Source organism: Sinohyriopsis cumingii, chromosome 9, assembly GCF_028554795.1.
Source record: "Sinohyriopsis cumingii isolate HCF-2022 chromosome 9, ASM2855479v2, whole genome shotgun sequence".
Classification (NCBI taxonomy): domain Eukaryota; kingdom Metazoa; phylum Mollusca; class Bivalvia; order Unionida; family Unionidae; genus Sinohyriopsis; species Sinohyriopsis cumingii.
The window spans coordinates 62,441,570-62,459,352 of NC_142969.1; the positions used below are offsets into that span (position 1 = coordinate 62,441,570).

A 17,783-nucleotide genomic window follows, 5' to 3' on the forward strand; every position below is an offset into this window, starting at 1 on the left:
AGGCCTTTATATATGTGTAAGCATTCCTATATTCTTTGCTGTGCGTTGTGCATGACAATGACGTGTTGGAGATACACAATTCGCCCCCTCCATCTCTCGGTCGGTTTTTTGAACAAGTAATATAAATGCATGTAATAGAAAGATCTCATAGATGGGACAAGCAATGACTTGTCTCTGTATTCACAAATGCCTCGCCTAGTCCAACATACCTCTTCCAAATGTTTAAATTATTCATACTTTATAGATAACTACAAAACATCCTGTATTAACTGACTGGCGATGGAAGTTTGCGAAACCATAGTTAAAAACTTAATCGGAAAGCATCAAAGATGATTGGAACAATGTAAGCCAGGAATTTCAAAATTAACAGAGATTAACTAAACAAAATATATACATACTTAGTGAGACAAATTTTAAGATTGTAATATTGAACAGGTGTAGCAAAAACGATTTTGATCAACTAGAAAGTATACAAAATGATGAGCAAGAATGGTAACATGACTTGCCATGATTGTTAGCTCTGAATTTTTATATTGATGATAAGGTTGTATACCTTTAAAGAGCGTAGAAATGTCCACATACTTGTTATAAAAAAGTTGTTGATATGACACGAGATTTACATAAACTAAATTATTCCACAAAAGGTTGTTTTGTGCTTAAGGCGGACCATAGTTGAACCATATTATTGCCAGTCCTTTATTTATTGCTTTGAATAAAATGTAACAGTAAAAGTAGACAAAATTATTGTTAATAGTACAGATCAACGGTTGTACTATTCATATTGACCTATACATGTTTTGCTTAATACTGGAATATTTAAGTAGGTTCACATTTATAGCTGACATACCATCAGTCGTTGAGCCTCTACATGTAATGCTATGGACTAGGAAAGTTAAATCCACCAACATTGTGTTTTTTCTTAATGTCACGGCCATGAATTTTAGGTCCTGAGTATCATATTTTATTTATTTTACGCAACATTTCACTAAGGTGTGTGTGTGTGTGTGTGTGTGTGTGTGCGTGTGCCCAATTCATGAAAGTTTTTTTTTTGATCCTATAAATTAATATTATAGTGATCTTTTGGAAATTAAACATATGTTGAAAGCCAATCGGGTTCCATGCCGGTAGCAACCAATGCATATTTCAAGTCTTAGTTAACACGACACTTGGAGGGCCATATCTATAGTTATTGACCTATGACGGGGAAAAAAAGTCCTGACATCTTTTTTAACTCAAAAGCCTTCCTTTGAAACCTAGGTTCGCATCACGCAAAGGAATCTTCAGCTGTATCTCGTTCTACCCTTGTCCTCCAGGACTATCGCGCGCCTGGAGCACCACAAAATTGTAAGCTGCCGTCATATCTTTGATGTTTAAAAAACCCATTTACCAACAGCGATGGTGTTTTCATCTGTGCATATTACAGAAACGTTGTGAGGTAAATGGGCAATAAAAGCATACCCCTCGAGGAGAAATAGCATATAATAGCAGGGAAGCCAATCGAGGCAAATTGTTCTGGATTAATAACATCATGGTATCTTTGCTGGAATGGCCTCACTCTACAAAACTCTGAACAATGATAATATCTGACGATTATATCGTATAGTGTATGAACGCATGGATCACACAACGATCAAAGATATTAGTTGATAATTAGCCATAACTAGCACAACCCCTATGCTCTACAACTTAGATAATATTTCTCCTCTACATCTTTGTACCAAAGCCACCTGGGATGTTATCTTTTTACAATTTCTACCAATGTACTGGTTTCATCCCCAACTACTTACATTTATAGGATTATTAGCTTTACAATATTTAAAATAAAATCGTTAGTCACTTGACTATATATTTCTTCGATGTTAATAAAAATTGCAAGCCAAGAGAAAAATCAAAATATATTTTAAACTTAATAATTACTTCTAAATATATTTCATTGTACTTACGGTAAAGGATACAAATGTTTCTTTCAATGACAGTATTTTTAAATGACTACTGAAATGGTAACTTTACCGTGTTTTATATATTTCGGTACGATGACCATTTGTAATCATCTCAACAAATAAACCAGCACACATTGTGCAACTTCCAGCTTAAATTGCCAACACACATATTTGCAAACATATTATCTTGCATCTGAAATGTCTTCGTTTTACTTACGTATGTCAATTATTATTAAAATTGAGTGCCCATGAAAATCAAAAGAAAAAGCGATAATTGCGCTTTAAAAAATATCATACCAAACCAACTGTTAGATTCTGCATACAAATTAAACAAAATAGCTTTTTGATCTTTAGCCAAACAATCTCATAATTATTTTTTTTAAATGTTCAAAGACATACTATTTCATTCCTTTCACAATTTATCTTAACATTACGGTGATCGATATAACCCTTGAATTCAGAGTTTGACTGCAAATTGTATTTTTCAACCCTGCTTCTCATTTTGTATTAATCAATATAAGTTCATGATCGGTGCTTTCTCCCAGTCAATATTTCTGATATGTTAATCGACCTTACTATGGTTAGCGCCGCCTTATCTCTTTACAGCGACCAATAGTTCGGCCACCAGTGGTTTCCTGGACTAGGTAATTTGCAGCATATTACATAACATGGGTAAATGATGTAAAAGGAGAATCCTTCAAGGTCGCACAAAGAAGACATAATACAAAGACTATATGACCATATCAGCTCAGATTTTTAACTTATCTTATTTTGGTATAAGCAATAGATATCGAATATGTTAAAAAATTAGTACAATTGTTACCAATTGTATTTGGGAATGGAGTTGAGCGGAGCTTATCCCATATAGTAAAACTGTTTCGGAAGCACACAGTGACAGCAGCGTGATTTACATGCCAACAAATATTCTTAGACCTGCCCATTAAATATCAAAAGTATAACACATTCTAAGCCTTTATTACTACACAAATGGTTGTCTTTGATTAAATGTCAAGCGCTATAATTTCTTATCACTGCATAGGATTTTGAAAACTACTTTGTTCTTTAAACCGCTTTAGAGCTTTTAAACCGTTTTATAGAGGAAACGAACGAAACTACCTTTAAGATTTATTACCGTCAAAATTTTACTTGGAATGCCTTAAAGTATAATTTACAAAACAAGCAAAAACAGTAAATGTTTATTAAAACGAAGGAAACATTATACCTTGTAGAATGTCGTTCCTAATGGTGATTATATGGCTTTTCTAAATCTAAGTTGCATTAGAATTGTTAAAGTCTACAAACACATCACTAACCACGTCCAGTCGTGCCTGCATATTTCAAGATAATCCCATCTTCAAACCCATTTAGACAATACTTAGTGTTTGTCACTGAGGCTGACACAACGAGTGTCAGAAGCTCACATAACGAACGGAAGAAGCTGACGAAACGGGTGTCAGCATCGATAACTGATGAGTTTCAAAACTGTAATAAATTAATAAATGGATACTCATGATTGATATCTTTCTGCATTTCGTATTGCAAATGAGTTTCTCTTATAAAAGAACGAATTGCGTAAAGGTTACAAAAGCCTTCGCAGAATGTCTTGGATACGCTGAAATCATGTCTCATGCAATTGCTGCTTAGTCTTAAAACGACTGTATAATCTTTTAACTTTGTATCTGTCATTTTGATATATTGAAGATGAATAATATAATCGTGTAATATAATATGAGTAATACAATCGTGTCCATATATGTAGGTCGTATAAGTTAATCTAGACCGAGGCTGATGACATGACACGAAACCGCACGAGACTTGCGGAGTAGTGTGATGTAGACGGCTTTAACGACAACCTTTGGTAACCGTCTTTCAAGTGACAATGACCCATATTCAATTTGTGTAGTATGTAAGCAATACTGTAAGGTTTTAGCTTTAATTTAAAAAAAAAAATATTCTACATCATACTAATGTCGAAGTCACGGTTCAGCATATTTTATTTTGGCAGACTTTAAGACCCACGTCACTTTTACAGAAAAGAACCCGAGTAGAATAATCATGTATCACGACAACTACTGGGTCTAATCACATGTTCACGATTGCATTTTAGGGCAACCCAGGTATTGTCCCATAAATCAAACCCACAAATCTGTGTTGATACTGATGGAGATTTTGTGAGTCTGATGTCACCTGTTCATTAAAATATGCAATTTTGAGGCATGCAAATCATTCCGGAACAAACCCGCGTACACTTTAGACACTTACCGGTAATTGGTAAGAGCCATAACAAGCGCGAAATTCAAAATAGCCACAGGACAGATGGTTGTGCTATTCCATGTGAATTTAGAAGTCACCAAATACATGATTTGCTCCGGAAATATAATCTACATGTCACTAATATAACCATTCAGCCGACGGTAGCTGCACAGCCACGAGAAATACCGGTAAGTCTATAAAATATACATCGATGTGTGCAAGCAAATTTGAATGCAGATAATTGCAGCTTTTAATGAATAGGTGATATCAGTCCCTCACCCGAAAATCAATATCATCACGGTTGAAGGGCTGATTTATCGGCCTACCCAGAGTAAAGCGAGTCATAGACGGCTTATTTTCGGACACCTCTTGGATACGGTCCAGTGAGACAGTAATACAGAATCCCAGAATCGACTAGGGTTAGACTATTCGGCAAGTCTAATGGTCACAAGTCCAGGAAATAAATATTTGACCATAACTTTTGCGCCTGCCCATGGACGCCCGCAAGATTTTTTGCTGGGGTGGGGTGGGGGGGGCAGTTACGGCCGGGAGAGAGTTAGTATAGTAGGCAGTCTGAAACTTAAGCTAATATTTAGTAAGCGTTTTGTGTGTGTGTGTGTGTGTGTGTGTGTGTGTTTAAATATTTGCAGTATTGAGTATGATTTCAGAGGGGGTCACGTGCCCCCCTTGACCCCTTGACCTATGCTGTGGGCGCCCATGCACCTGCCCTATATTATTCCTGAACTGATGGAGGGGGAATGTATGTTTTGAGACTACGATGGATCACGGTCATCCGTTGAACAACCTAATATTGGTCTACCGAATATTAAAAAATGATCCTGGAGCTGCAAAATTGTATATAAAATATTAGTGTTTGTACGTTCCAGTCAGCTCCATAAATATTGATTCAAAACAACGGGGTGTTCTTTGATGAATATTCACATACAATCTGAATTTCGGTCTTGGATTTATAATAAAAATCAGGTGAATACGAAGAAAAAGAAAGGCCGCACTTTATAACTGAGATGAAATACATATCTGTTGATGTATGATTATAATATTAATTGGCCATTTTTGTTTATTTACATAGTATTTGTCTGATTCACTGAAATAATTAGTGTGTATATGTCACACATACGTACATACATACATACATACATACATGCATGCATGCATGCATGCATGCATGCATGCATACATACATACATACATACATACATACATACATACATACATACATACATACATACATACATACATACATACATACATACATACATAGGATTTGTTTTCATCTTTCTTTAAATCACATCAAATAGGAGGCACATAAAATATTATTGACAGCAGTCTCGGCCTTCCTTGAGTGTATCTGTCAGGGGAATTTACATATATCAAATCGCTCCGGTGGCCTAGTGGTTAGAGCGTCCGCCTCGGATGCGGGAGGTCGTGGGTTCGATCCCCAGCCGAGTCATATCAAAGAGTTACAAAAATGGTACTAAAAGCTGTCTCGCTTGGCGCTCAGCATCAAGAGGTTAGTGTTAGGACTGGTCGGCCTGGTGTCAGGATAATGTGACTGGGTGGGACATCATGCTACATGTCTGCGGCATGATGCCCCAGTGCTAGACATCACTATAAACTGTCACGCTGTCGCAGCGATATGACTGAAAAATTGTTAAGGCTACGTTAAAAATCCAAATCACACACACACATACATATATCAATACGGATAAAATACATTAGCAAATAGCTCCTCTTGCTGATTGTTCGCATGAAGCAAATGGATCTTGTCCAAGTGTTGACATCTACTAGACTGATATATGATAAGGCGCATGATGTCATAGTTAGGATAATATGGAAACAAATATATCTAATAAAAACGTTTCTGTAACTTCAGTGTGTTAAATGACATGCTTTGTTTTTATTATAAATATGGTTCATATTAATCAACGCTCAAAATGTTGTTCGTTAATTCCCCAGACACCCTCTGCCCCCGGCCCAAAACGTAGCTTCCCATAACCTAGATCACCCACCAGCTTCGGCTTTCATCGCTCTAACATTTTCAGAAGCCGTAAACACGGCATACTGTAATTGCTGTATGTGTATACCCTCTTATTAATCGTAAATCATCAAATATATAACCTATTTGTTTGATTTTTGCATCTAATAATTTCTGCAAAGACCTATGTCCTTATCAAATTTCTCAAATTGTAGGACCCTACGAATTTTACTTTTAGTTTAGTTGCACACTTTAAAAATCAATTTATAAAAGAAAATAGCGTTTGGTCAGTTGCAGGCAATGCAGTAGTTAAGAAAGATGCAAGTGGAAGGACCATACAACTGGAAGTGTCCTTTAGCAACTATAACCATAATCAAACTCTTACAAACATAAGATGACTTGAAAAGCAACCCACACCATGCCTGGAGGAAGTTAAAGAGTCAATGGTCTTCACTGACTAATAATAAATCGTACTAAATTTGCATCTCTATATTACTTTCTTCAACATTATACAAATTCAACTTTCATTTCTTTTCTTGTATTTCTGTTTCTGCTGTTTTGTTTTGTTTGTTTATTTATTTTTATTTCTTTGTTTGTTTGTTTTGATTTTGTTTATTTTGGGGTGTGAGGTGAGATTGGGTGTTATGTGTGTGCTGGCTCTCCTCCTGATTTTATAGCTTGATAATTACTTCCATTCATAGTCATGAAAATCGTGTAGCATCTTAGAAAATTACTTGTATACGTTGTGTGATATCTACACTCACAAAACACAACTTGAACGCATTACAAATATAGCTCTGTGAACTCGTCTGCTATTTAAAGACATCACCTTGAAAGAAAAGGAACACATTCAGACTTAACGGTTGCCCCCCACCCCATCCCTTAATTTATAATAACATTTTGATAGCGAAATAAAGGTCTTCATTTATTGAATGAAATGCAAGCTTGAGTTCAGACAAATTAAGAATGATCTGTCTTGGCGTGCAAATGTCAAGTCGAAGGGGGGGGGGGCCATTAAGCTTAAATGAACATAAATGAGCCAGTTGCCAGCAAGTAATGAACTTACCAAACATGCGAGCGTTAGAACACTAATCCATCGGGTAGCATGAACATTGTATAATAAATTCTCAAGATTTATTCCCTCGACTATGAGTATTAAATTAGAAGTGTGTGTGTGTGTGTGTGTGTGTGTGTGTGTGTGTGTGTTTAGATGGTTTTGGAAGCGAAGGAAAAAACTCTGTCGTTAATAGAGTTTATTCGAGACCTCAGTAGTTACAAATATATAGACAACCAGATTCTTAGACGTGAAGAAAATGGCTCCAATGTCTCGTTGATAAAGAAAACATCGAAGAATGTTTGAATTCATGTATGGATTTCATGTATCTATCTATTCATGCACACCAGAACAAGCATTGCTACATGGTGCTAATGAAACCTTTAGGAAGATGAACCCTTCCGAATGAATGTAAACATTATAAGAAAAGAAAAAAGACAAATGTAAACGAGATTAAATCCGTAAGTCCTTAATATATAGGTGGAAGTACGTTACTTAAATCTGCATTGCCTCTAAAAAGACCAATATAGATTGAAATTCAGCATTAATTGACGTGCTATTTCCGTTATATCGTACACTACTTTTCCAAACCATACAATTTCTTATTTTTTATTTACCAGCCAAGGTATCTGCTTCAAATGAAAGAAAACAAACGATTCAGGTGTTCTTGCATTTGTTTCTGTGTTTGAGTGTTTGCTTGTGTGTGTGTGTGTGTGTGTGTGTGTGTGTGTGTGTGAGAGAGAGAGAGAGAGAGAGAGAGAGAGGGAGGGTATCTTAAGCCACGTACACCCACTTTAAGGAGTGCCGTTCCCCCCGACAATGAGATGACCCTAAATTATGCATTCATGAGTATGGGTGATGTATCAGGCAGAACCTTCCAGAGGACTACGGAAGAATTTCTTAGAAACATTTTAATAACGATACTAAGCATGAAGCACTTGCATTTTAGATACAAATGAAATGGAGTACAAAGTGGTTTGTATTTCGCTTTTGTATATTTGCCTGTTGGTCTTTTCGGTTCGGTATCATTGTTCTTCGTTAAGCAGTATGCTTTGGTTATACACTGTTAACAGTCTGTATTAAGCTGATGTAATTGCTCATTTCTTTGGGATATTCTTCTAATTTTTGGTATTTTTTCTGTCTGTTTAGACTATCTTCATCGCCTCAAATTTATAACGAGTTAATCATAAAAAATGTTTTCATTGCCAAAACCGCAGTCAAAATACCGACACGCATAAGGCAAGATACATCAATTCACACAGTGTCGCATATGAACACCTGGTGAATAAACATACATTGCCTGTCTTAGCCACACAATACGATGACTATGTCAAGCATGGGTTGTTCGCACCATTATCATAGTACTTCCACGATGTCGGAACAATATTTACAACGTGTATTAATCAGACAATTGTACCACAAGCCAAATTTAGACTTGGCGGCTCTAAGTAAACACGATAAATAGACAACTACTTCAAGCTGTAACTGTACTAAATTTAATAAGAATACCTACATGTATGTTGCTGCTTTATTAACTTCAAGTACTGAATTTATTCGCAGACTAACAAAACATTTTACCACTGACATACGATATGAGGGGCAATAAACTTGTCCATCCAACCGGTGAAATAGTTGTACACTTCGTACTCGAAACGGGTTGAAACAAAAGAGATCTAACGTCTTCGTTTAATATGTACTCAGTTTCAACGCAACATTCGAGCTACAGTTGTACCTAGACTGAGGCAAATTTAAACTTACTAGCCACCCAGACAAAGTCAACAATAAGTAATTCTAAACTGATAGCATATATGACGTTGAAAGGACGCTTGGACTGATCAAACTAGTGTATTGTTCATGGTAGTGCTATATATGGTGTGTATAAATGGTGTATATAATGTTGTACATGGTGTATATTGCTTACACACTCAGCAGATAGCACTATCAGCTCGGTTTGAACGCAAAACTGAACCAATAATTAGGGCTTAAAATCTATAATCCCTTTATTTCATATCCTGCCGAACTCCTTTCAATTTTACAGTCTTCTGAAGTGGTTGTCGAAAGAAACGAACGCCAAATTTACATATATGCGAAATGAACCATTCACAGTCAGTTAGCTGTGGATTTATTTTATTTTTGTACAAGTATAAAACATGAGATCTTGTTGTGTACAAAATTGTCCCTATCAGTTATAGTTTAATCTATGGGAAGACTGTTACTGCGTCAATCGTATGAAACTCAGGCTAAGTTCAGGGTTTGGGTGTTCAGTAGAATATAAAGGATGATTTTTTCCCTTTCCACAATGTAGCGTACAAACTCCGTTGTATCGTCCTTATGGAGTATGGTTCAATTTTTACATTCTAAGGAGGAAACAAAATGGAAGATCGTATCGTGGAAAATTACATGTGCTCAAAGCTCTGTTGTATGTAAAGTCACGACGCCAGAGTGATCAATACCAGAGCCTTTGTTAAAAGTCATCCAGAATTTCAGAGATAATTACAGACTACAGGAGTAAAACACAACATGGCTGCCAGTTTGCAATAAGAGCCCAGCACGCAATAGCATCACCGATAATACGATGTGACAGACGTTCTTCTAAAGATTGACCCCAAAACATGGTCAATTTTTTTCCATATTATCGAGTTCAAACCAAGAAACGCATTAGCCTTTAGTCAAACTCTTGATAGCTTTTATGCAGTTGAGGAAGAACCCGATTTCAATTCAAAATGGCAGCCAATTTCATTATGAACATTCAAGTCACCATAAAAATCAAAGTGGATTAACTTTACAGAAGCAAGCGTTCGGAGTTTGCCTGCAGTGGTAGAATACCTCCAGAAGGACGGACTTTCTACATACAAGAAGGGACATATAGATAAAACAACTTTTGCAATTGTAAAAGTGGACACAAAATGCATTTCCAAGCTTTCTAAAAAATTATTTCGCACAGAACACAACCATGCGATTTCTCAATAAAACGTTTCATTTGCTCACCTTATTCCATCAGAATGTTAGCTTTGTCTGTCCTTTAATCCCATAATTTTCGATAGTTCTTTCAAACCACTTCAACATGTTTGGATAATATATGTAGGTAATTGTTTTGTTTATTTATTTCATAATATACATTCATGTACTGGTCATCATTCCTTTATGCAGCCATTTATTTGTTGTGAATTCAAATTAATTTATTTTCCATTCACTTTCTTTTCTTCTGGATTTTATTTATTTATTTATTTATTTATTTATTTATTTATTTATATTATTATTTGTTTATTTCTTTATTTTTTTATTTTTTATTTAGTTAGTTAGTTATTTGGTTAGTTTGTTAGGTAGATAGGTAGGTAGGTAGGTAGTTAATTAGGTATTTAAAATTCTGATCAATAATTATTTAATCATTTACCTTTTAATATTACTACTTCTGTATGTTGTAATTAAGTCTCTTTTAATTTATAAGTGATAAAAACCACTTCATATATATTTATTGTAGATTCATAGCTTTGTCATGAAATTGTAGTTCTGATCAACTGTACTATTTTGTTAAAATAGCTGAATACTTCTTTGAAATATTTGGACGTAATTCTTGCATCAACGAAATTAATAAAGCACTGTATATATGAAACTGAATATAATTTTTAAAATGATTCTCTTTTTTAACTAAAGCGTGTCTAAATATTTCTTTCAAGGGATATTTTCCTATTATTTCCAGAATAGTATGAAAAATAGTATTTTAAGACTACATAGTTTGGTTACGTTCTACCCACTTAACATTGCTTAACTTGGGTTACAGTCGCAATAACAAAGGCACGTACATTTGAAAGACAATCATACATTTGATTCATTATGTCAGGCATTTTCTCTAGAAAATTTCTAATCACGCAATTTCAGCTTTTATTCATTATGCAAGAAATTGTACTATTATCCATTAGTTACAAATCAAACCACAGTCATACCCAATTAATCGCAAACTTTGGCGACCGCATGAATCTTTGGGGGTGGGGTGGACAAGATAAAGGACATACTACAAAGTAAGTTTTTAAAATTTCAGGAGCGGGGATTGCCCTTCTCGATGACGACCATGGTCATACAATTGTCACAAGTTTTGTTTCATCTGACATTTCAACTTAAATAGAGACAATTACTGTGCCCATTAAACCTGGCGTAATATGTGTTTTTATTTGGAAAGGAGTGTCTAATCAAAATTTGCCCAAATTTCCTAATAATACTGACTATTAAATAAGTTTATTTGGAAAGGAGTGTCTAATCAAAATTTGCCCAAATTTCCTAATAATACCGACTATTAAAAAAGTTTATTTTGTGTATTAATCATTTTTAGAGACGACAGTGCTCTACACCAAAAACATTTACAAGCAAGCCAAAAGAAGAGAAAAAACAAGATAAAAGAAAAATTCCAATTTAACAAATGCCTGATCTGATAATATGCGTATGCATAGTTACAAGATATGTGCATAAGGGATATTGTTTTTGTCTCTTTCACCTGTGTAGCAACTAAGAATACAAACAAATTTGAACGGCCCACTGTGTCCTTACAAAATGAATGCAATCATCGAGGTGATCCTAACATGAATTACATTTACAAAGGTGATAATATATATGATCATAAAACGAAATTTATATCTATACATTGTTATAAATTTATGAATGCATTTATTTACGTACTTATCATTAATTATTCATTATTAGCCGAATAAACTGACCTGACATGTGCCTTCTTTAAAATTGAGCAGGTTGGAAAACGGATCTTATGACATCTTTAGTGTATCTCAACCATGGATTTATTTTTCGTCTAGTCCTAATCTGACAGTATTAAGAATTGTACAATTTATACACATTTCTGAAAAGAAAGAAACTGTTACTAGCATAAGTGAAGAAAAATTCTAAAATAAATTAAACAGTCTTATATAATCATTGTAAACGAAAATATGCAAACAAACGGATAATTGTAAAAAGAAACAATCCCTGAAATGATATTAAGATGGATGTATTCTTGAGTATAAAATACAGACTAAATTAAAAATAATTAAAACATTGAATAAGTAAAGAAGTATAAAAACAAGTACAAAGAGTAATAGTTTAATAGATTCGTAAAGAGCCAAATGAAAGGGGAAAAATGAATATAAAGTACTATATTTTGGATAATATCCAAACAATTCCAATATTATTTTTTTTAAGTTTCCATAGAATAGTTTTTAACAATTAATGAATTCCGTCAAGCCTAGTGTTTTATTTTCAAGATTATAATGTTTGATTAAAGAAACCTGGAGCAAACTTTGTCATGTGTCAAATTCCTACGCATGAGAAAGATTCTTATGCATCAGTTCACAGATCATTTTCCTTTACTTCTGTTGAATTCCAGCTTAATAAGGTGACTATGAAGAAATATACACAAACCAGCGATTGGCCTTCTTGTGCGCCTGGATTTTCTTTGTTGTATAATCGCGTTTTCAATTTGCTGTTAATTCCAAAATAAACAGTTTATCTCATGCGCTTAGCGTCTGGTTCTAACAACAAGCGAATTCAATAGGCCAGCCCCACTTTGACTGCTGAATATCGTCAGTTTCAACAAGTCCACAACAGATGAAAAACACATTTATTTCAAAACTACATTTTTGTTCAGCGTAGCTAAATGTGATTTTTTTTCGACCTCACGTGAGAGACAGCGGAAGGATATTTTTCACACAATCATTGATAGGGTGATTCGCGCAAAAAACAAATAGCATGGTCAAGTTTAATTTGTTTTCTGATATAATTCTAATATTATCTCTATTATTTTCCATATATAAGCAAATTTTACACATTTAATTTTATTTCGTTCTTAAACTGAAGCAAGATTAAAATCTTCCACATTAAAACCTGAATACATATTTCATAAATATTAAGGGATGTCTTATGATATATTTTATTTGCGTTGTTTCTCAAAAATGAGGCCACCCTTCTGTCCAATATAAAATACATTGAGGAAACGGTAACTACTGTATACATTTTATATGATTATGATTTATGAATAGTGTAATAAGACAATCAAATGTATTATTAAGAACTATATTTTGTAATTTATTGCCCGGCTTTTTTGTATAGTAAGGAATTAACCAAATATATGAATTAACATTAAATTGTCACACTAGTGATGCTGGTAACACAATTGTCGAGACGATAAACAAAACATGAATATACAGGGATACATTGATTTACTAGTATATTGCTTAATTCAATAAGTGATTATTGTATTCATTCATTCATTCATTCATTCATTCATTCATTCATTCATTCATTCATTCATTCATTCGTTCGTTCGTTCGTTCATTCATTCATTCGTTCGTTCGTTCGTGCTTTCGTTCGTTTGTACATTTATTTATTTATTTATTTATTTATTTATTTATTTATTTATTTCACAATATAATTGTTATTTATGAAGAATATTAATCGACAAGTTTACATGTATTTCTTGTTTATTTTTCTTCTATATCTATTATTGCAAAGGGCAAAATTTTAGCTATTTGTTTAAAGGTTTTTATCAAATCGAACTATTTATCTAAACGTAATGAGCATCTTCATTATTGATGGCTTTGGTATGTTGTATTATTGCACAATAAAAGAAAATTAAATAAATATAATGATATGATTTGAAAAATAAATTTATAATATTACTGAGGGAAATCGAGTTAAACTGCAGTGACGTATAACACTAAGTACAAATAATACTATAATGTCAAAATCATACGTGATTAATTGTTTAACAAATAAAACTAAGATTGACATGAATTGCACAACATTTTATAGTGACAGCACGCAATACCAAATATCCCTTGTTTTAATTGTTTCCCAGTGCTTCTAGTTTCCATATAAATTATAAATTGTTTTCTTTATCTATAAAAACACCTCCTTTAGCTCCTCATGTATTTTCTCTCCATAACACTAAGCTTCACCTTCAATATTCTTCGCAGCATTTTGTTCCAGTGGAGGACAGAGGCATTTTGTTCCAGGGGAGGAGAGAGGCATTTTGTTCCAGGGGAGGAGAGAGGCATTTTGTTTCCATGTGTTGAGATGGTTGTTGTGATTGGAAGTGTTTTAATGGTTGTTGTTATTGGAAGTGATTTTATTATCGAGTTTCGCACATCATTGTTAAAATCATATTGTAATTCTTTTCTTAATCATGGTCGATATTAACCTTGATTCAGAGTATAACTATAACGATAAAGCATAGCCTAACAGAACGTTCATTAAATCACTTATAATTTCATGTTTTACTGTTTACAAAATTTAGCATACAAAATGGTGAGTAGAAACGTGCATCATTTTGTTTTCCTTCAAAAGAACCACTATCATTCAACATGACTAATGTGATAAATGATCAGATATTTATGCAAACACTTTAAAAAATGTAGGTGATGATTATGAGGATGATGACAATGATGATAGCAATAACAAGAATACAAATAATATTTACATTTTACTTACTGGTAAATGATAATTTGTAAAAGGTATATAAATATGTAAATTAGTCAGAATAAATAAATAGTAAATTAAAATGAATAAATATGTAGGACGTACATACATGCATAGATACATGCAGGGATCCATCCATCCATCCATCCATCCATCCATCTATCCATACATACATATATACATACATACATACATACATACATACATACATACATACATACATACATACATACATACATACATACATACATACGCATGAATTAATGAATGAATGAATAAATAAATAAATAAATAAATAAATAAATAAATAAATAAATAAATAAATTTGGGAATCATATTGCATTTCCAAAACAATGAAATGCTATCACTCTTCTCTGAAGTCTGCAATCAGGTATGTCCTATGATTCTTAAAATGCAGATGAAATATTACTATTATCATCAGCTCATCCTGTGACTGGTCTTGCTAATTCCAATGAATAATCACTTAAAAGAAACGAACAGTTCATATTTCCAAGTGGAATGGTTACCAAGATGGGAAAATGCACGCGATTTCGCAACACTGGAGACAAGTGCGTTTAAAAATACATTAATTTTCCTCGCGCAATTGCAAGCAAAAAGGTGTGACTTATTATTATGTTTGGTTCAGGCGGAGCAAATGTGGCCTCTCAACAACTTAGAACCGTTAGAAAAAGGATGAGAAATTAGTTTTTCGATTACACAGGGGCGAGAGAAAGTCAAAATTGTATCCAGAGGGAAAATGATAGAGTAAAATAGATGTTTATTTTAATGATTTATTTGTACAGCGTTGTGATCAGGGGTGAAGTGCATTTACATTTATATTTATCATATAGATAGTTAAGATAATTCGTTATGTATTGTTATGTATAATGACAGATGAGTTTTTGAATGAACATTTATAAAACAGTGTACTATTATATGTCATGACATGTATTATGTCTGCACGTATAATTAACTATCGAAATTGTAAATGAATTATAGGTATTCCATTTATTCCTCGTATCTTTCTTTATCTATCTATATATCTATCTATCTATCTATCTATCTATCTACCTATCTATCTATCTATCTATATATCTATCTATCTATTTTAATTCGTTTATGATTTATTTATTTATTTATTTATTTATTTATTTATTTATTTATTTATTTAATTATTTATTTATTTATTTATTTATTTATTTATTTATTTATTTATTTATTTCTTCTTTTCCAACATTATTTCTTAGGTTTACTTTTGATGCATGTTTTATTTTAAAATACCACAACATTTTGAAAATAGCGTGCCATTTACCACGCATTAAATCGGATAGATGAAATAGATGATTACAGTCAAACACGATTTTGGCAAAGAAAAAGGTTAACAAGGATCATACAAGATGCTTTTAAAAGTCCTAATTATAATTTTGTGAAAATAAACGTTGCATGATAAGTGCAGCTTAGATTCCTAAAAGCTAAACTATAAATTTTAGACGGAATTATGAACACTCAAGATTCCTAAAAACTGGTACTATAACTGTATTATAAACCTCGCTAATGAATTAATCAACATGTACTTTTACAACTGTAGAGTAGTGACATTAAATATGTCTCGCCTTCTAAATTTTGACATCATATAACAAATTGTCATTTTAGTGATGTTTAAATTACAATAAACAATATTAAAAGCTGGTCATCTTTGATTTTTCTGTAGTAAGAAGGAAATTTCTACTGACATAAATTCTGACCAGAAATTGAAAATGTAACATAATGGAGAACTTTGCTACACCATGGACAGTTGTTATTATTATTATTATTATTATTATTATTATTATTACAGTTGTTGTTTTTGTTGTTATTGTGTTGTTGTTGTTGTTGATGATGATGATAGTAATGAAAGTAGTTATTCCATAGTAAAATAAAATTCACGATGAACTGCTGTCCATTTTAGTTATACTTTACAAACCAAACTCTTTCTGCACACATTTGAATCGAACATGTGCCTTGAATTCGCATCCACATTTACGTGATACCAATCTCGTACATTGCATGAATTTATTACTTCAAGACATAATTCACTTTCTTCAGTGACTAAACTAGTTTTACTGACCAATATTTTTATAAAAAAATCAGTCACCCTTTATTTACACATGCTAAATACATTTATCCGAAATACACATTTCTTTGTATGGACCAAACGATATTATAAGCCACTCCTTAAATCTAGCAAAACAGCAAAATGTCCGTCATCAACAACAACAATTGTCAGCATGGGGACAGGATAAAAATTACACAAAACGAACAGTAATAACAAATCACGATCGCTTGCTAACATCTGGAATTTTGACCAAGATTCATTTGCTAACAATGAAAAGTGTGATGATACACTGTTTATTTATAAGACAACTTACCGTCGTGTTGAAAAATTTACTGCGCGTTTCTTTGTGGTGATAGTAATCGCCATTTCTAGAAAACTTTTTTGTCTCCTTGCGCGAAATTGCTGTTGAAATAATACTTCCCATGAATATTGTTGAATTCACAAACGCAGCAGTTAAGGCCTAGTCCCAAATGATAGCGAAAAGTAACTATCATTAGGAGGTGATGACCGTCGTTTATATATGAACTATAGAGCAGTTTTATGGCCAAGTCAAAAGCGAGCTCCAATGACCCGCACCGGTAGTGGAACATAAACTTAAGATTCCCATCACATCATTACTCCCATATTACCTTGGAGCTGGGTTGACCTTGTTTTACTGAAACAACGACCGTAAATATAAACTGTATTCTTGGTTGGGAAAGTAATAGCCCTCACGGAGCGAACCGTCCGTTTCAACGTCCGCGAAATTGCCTCAATCCACCATTTTATGTAGATTCAAGCCGTTTTTACTGGCACAGCAGTGTAACATACGGTACATAAAATTTAAACTATTGGCCATAAGTTTAGTTCATTGCTAGTTAATATCGGAGTAGCGTATGAGAGAGATTTGTTTATAGTTTTCACCGCTCTTTTGTTGTCTGATCTGGAGAAATATTTCACAATTTAGAGAGACACGTGCATTTTATTTATCGTTTTGGTATGATAATG

At 33.3% G+C, this 17,783-nt stretch overlaps 1 long non-coding RNA gene across 2 annotated transcripts in view; it reads right to left on the reverse strand.

Moving 5' to 3' along the window:
* Positions 1-17,579, reverse strand: part of LOC149791912 (uncharacterized) — a 40,144-nt gene extending 22,565 nt beyond the window's left edge. For both annotated transcript variants that reach the window (XR_016423436.1, XR_016423435.1), the window contains exons 1-2: positions 17,110-17,579; positions 11,953-12,089 (exon numbers count right to left, since the gene is read on the reverse strand). This is a non-coding gene — a long non-coding RNA (uncharacterized LOC149791912). The remainder of the gene's footprint in view (positions 1-11,952; positions 12,090-17,109) is intronic.
* Positions 17,580-17,783: the final 204 nt, after the last annotated feature.